The 3,673-nt window shown below is 48.2% G+C and overlaps 1 protein-coding gene across 1 annotated transcript in view; it reads left to right on the forward strand.

Annotated features, from left to right (window-relative positions):
- Positions 1-3,673, forward strand: part of T265_12005 (hypothetical protein) — a gene marked incomplete at both ends in the record, with an annotated part of 23,070 nt that overhangs the window by 2,947 nt on the left and 16,450 nt on the right. The window lies entirely within an intron of this gene.

Below are 3,673 nucleotides of genomic sequence, written 5' to 3' on the forward strand. Positions count from 1 at the left end.
CACACTGCAGATTTGGAACGAAAACAGAAAGCCAGCTGAATGGAGATCGTCGACCGCCACCCCAGTTTTCAAAAAGGGAGCAAGAACGTCATGTGAAAACCATCGTGGATTTCGTCACATCTAAAGTGCTTTATGGCATTACTTTGCGCAAGTTGATGGATTATCGGGAGAGACAGATTCGCGAGAATCAAGCTGGGTTTCATCGTGGTCGAGGATGCATCGACCATATCTTTAGCTTGAGACATGCTTGAACAGCGCCACTCCTTCAGACGTCCCACGTTGGTCGTTATTCAAACTAAACCTCATGCTTGCCAATCGACGTGGTAGATAAAATTGTTTACCAGGGAAGCTGTATAGGTTCCGGTGGATTAGCTGGAGATGAGAATATTTTTCGAATCGGAAAGGCCAGAGCAGCTTTTGCCAACCTCCGACACCTATGGAGCCGATATGAAGTAAATTTGTCTGTCAAGGGGAGAGCTTACATTGAGGTAGTGCGACCCATACTGCTTTGTGGATCAGAGAAGTGGCCTCTACGCGCATAGGACATACGGGAGATATCAGTGTTTGATCATCACGCTTCATAAGCTGTGCTGGTTGGGATATGTACTCCGTACACCAGGAAACCGTCTGCCTCACAGAGCTCTTTTTTCCGGCCCTATGCTGCGTGGAAGCGACCGAGAGGTGGACAGTGTATGACCTGGCAAAGTACGAAAACACTAACCAGTAAACTTAGTCGGGTGGGAAACTGCCGCCTCCCTAGATGGGACGCCGGGACTCAAGTCACCAGCGGTCTAACGGCAAACACCAGCACAGCCGAGTTTGCTGGTAATGGCTTTTATACTTTCGATGCCAGTCATTGTTTCCCCGCCTCTGGCTCTCTTCCATCCTTTATCTGGTTGTGTTAAAAGAGCCCTTCGAGAAAGTCGGTAGACTGGCATACGCAACACGTGGCCAAGCCAGTGCAACCGATGCAGTGTGATCAGTTCATCTAGCGAGGGTAGGTTATTCCTCCTGAATACCATTTGACGTACTTCAGCATTGCTGTTCGGGCAGATTCGGGCAATGCTCCGAAGACATCGATGGTCAAACGCTGGAAGTCTTTTGACGTCCTCGGTGCGCAGCGGCTTCTGATCCATATAGTAATATGCAGTGCGCATTGTAAACTCGATCCTTGACAGAGAAGCTGATGTCACGCCTACGCCACAAGTGAGACAGGTTCACAAAAGCTGAGTTGTCCTTCCCGAATCTGCCAGCCTCTCACTTGCTAGGCGATTTCTTCGCTCCTCACGCGGGCCTGGAAAACGAAGGGAGAAACAACTCCGAACGAGTGCATGGTCGAAATTCACAATGGTGTTCCAAAACGACCGGCAGTCACTGATCCGCGGTGCCAAAATCTGGCACCTAAAGCGCCAATATGACAGGAAGGAATATACAATGGGTATATTCAACCTATCAGCTATAAGCCGTGTGCCATTAACATAACGACTCCAGCTGCTACAGTTTCGATCACCGGAAAATGGGACCGATTGCACACCACTGTTCACATCTATTTTCATTAGAGAGAACCTGTTCCCTCGTGTCCGTAGTAGTCTTTAACGTTAGGATTTTGGGACATGTTGAACAACGAGCTTCTATTGTGAGTATTTCTAGTATCTTGTGGACAAAGTTTTGCTGCATCGCTAAAACAAGATGCGCTTGCTGCGTCGTTGTTTAGACTCTGTCAACTGCAAAATTCGGGCAATCGGCTGCCGCAGGCGGTCGCACCGCTCTTGTTCTCGCTCTCAGTTCCCGAGCTGTGACCTCCTTTTTGGTTGGATACCTGTCTCCTATGTAGCCATCGTCTTCACATTTCCATAGGGGTCGCATCAGTCGAAACTAAACACCACTTGTGTATTCTTTTCGCACATGCATCAACCACCATCAGCATTGCCTTTGTGGCTCTTTTTATCGAAAAATGACCGTCCTGTCAATCGGAAGGAGTAAAAATATAGTCCTAACCGCGGAAAATTTCAATACGCATGTAGGTAGCTTCGGCTCATACAAGACGCGATTAAGTGACAAATTTAAACCCAAAGTGTAACTATCATGATGAACATGTCAACGTGGAGATAAATTGGTGGCTCGTGTGCCTTTGCTGGTGGTGCATCAGGCAGTCGTTGATCCGTTCGCCACGTCCATTTACTACGTCGTAGTCCCATTCTGGCCAACCCAGAGATGTTGACAGTTGGCCTCACTAATTGACAATTAGAGCTGGTCAGACAATCCATTACTTGTCAACGAACTGCTGTAGGTCCCGTTAACAGCCTTTGTTTCTAACCATTCTCCATCACTGTCGATCGTCAGTGAAAAATAGGAAAATCGCTTTTAGCACGTTAGGGTGGCCTATTTATGTCTATGCTGAACGGCACCGGCCCCATTACGACTCACCGCAGTACACCACCACTTACTTTGAGGATTCCGAATAGCACCTCAATCACTGACCCTAAAGTGAAAACCCTGAGGAAATTCCTTAATCCAATTCACAATGTAAATCTAAAATTAGTAGTCACGAGGATGAAGCAGAGTAGTGCAATCGAAGCCTCAATGAGGTCCATGTACATAACATTCACCTGAGACCCTCATCAACCCTTCCGATCCATTCTTCCCTAACTAGCAGCTATTTGATGGTATAAGATCTGCTGTTGGTGAACCAAATCTGCAGCGGCGACATTCAAAGTTGATTAAGCTTGACGAAGGAAGTTTGTGAATGTATTAACAATGACCTAGTTCACTCGCAACATTGTACAGGGGCCGGAATCACATCACTTAGTGAATGAATGCGCAAGTGAACTGCCAAACCTCATGTGAAGCCAACTGAACACTTGATCTGCAGTGATCCTGGGAAGGGCGTTCAGCTGTAGCACCCTTCCGGTGCCTAGCTGCCATGCCACCAGAAGTAAGCACTAGGGCTGGGATACTGCCAGGTTGCCCAAGCCTAGACAGCAGTGATCCTGGAGACAAATCAGAGCCGATTATCAATGTCCATTGCCCCATGGACTTTGATAGATGGACGCCCCTAACCACACGCTACCTGAAGCATTACCCCAAGCTTTATCCCGTGGGGTTGGATGGGATCGACCAGCTGAATTTACTGGAAAAGCATATTAGTGCCCCCCGGCAACCCGCCGTGCACAGCACCCGAGGGTGAACCTATAAAAATTCACGTTGCGCAGCCCTCGGTTAATCATCTTCTGATACGCTATGCATTCGCAATCGCCAAGAGACTAAACGGCGGAGAAAAACGAGGGCTATAGTGCGCCTCCTTCCCAGTGTTATATCAGATTCTGGGTCGAAAAGCTCAGTACCGTACGCAGTCTTGTCCACTGTTGACCAGGAACTAGCCCGATTACAGAAGTTTGGTGTTCTCCAACCGACTAGGAACTCGACGTCGGTTACGCCAATCTTGATATTCAAGAACACGATTGATAATTATCACCCTGCTGCGCTTGATACACAGCAGCAGTATCTGCCACTGTCACGGATTCACGGATTGATACACAGGATCGAGGCTTTTGCCCGAGTTTCCCGGGTAGGTTTTGTTCTTGTCGGTCAGTGACTGTCGTTCACCTGAAAGGCACAAGCGAAAAAAGGGTGTAGCACTGCTCTTTATGTTCTCAGCGCGGGGCAGTATGCT

This window comes from Opisthorchis viverrini (genome assembly GCF_000715545.1).
Source record: "Opisthorchis viverrini unplaced genomic scaffold opera_v5_697, whole genome shotgun sequence".
Classification (NCBI taxonomy): Eukaryota; Metazoa; Platyhelminthes; class Trematoda; order Opisthorchiida; family Opisthorchiidae; genus Opisthorchis; species Opisthorchis viverrini.